The sequence below is a fragment of the Theobroma umbraticum genome, unplaced genomic scaffold, assembly GCF_002168275.2.
Source record: "Theobroma umbraticum cultivar Fairchild unplaced genomic scaffold, ASM216827v3 scaffold_106.0, whole genome shotgun sequence".
Classification (NCBI taxonomy): Eukaryota; Viridiplantae; Streptophyta; class Magnoliopsida; order Malvales; family Malvaceae; genus Theobroma; species Theobroma umbraticum.
In genome coordinates this window covers 614355-614623 of record NW_018397276.1, presented here as the reverse complement: position 1 = coordinate 614623, position 269 = coordinate 614355, and positions in this window count along the sequence as shown.

Below are 269 nucleotides of genomic sequence, written 5' to 3'. Positions count from 1 at the left end.
ATAATTTGATTGTGATAATAATTTCTATTTGCACACTTATAATTAGGCCCAACAAATATAGGGGAAGGTATGTTTGCTTCATAAAACTTCGCATTTATTTTTGTAGCGTACTTAAATGACCATATTAAAAGGGAAAAAGTATACCGTTGAACATGGAATATTTATAATCTTAATATCTTATTGTTAAAGATTGATGAGTTTAATTATTCACGGTGAGAATCAACTTGGTAAGATCTTTAATTTTTGGTTCCCCTTCCATTGAGTTAATC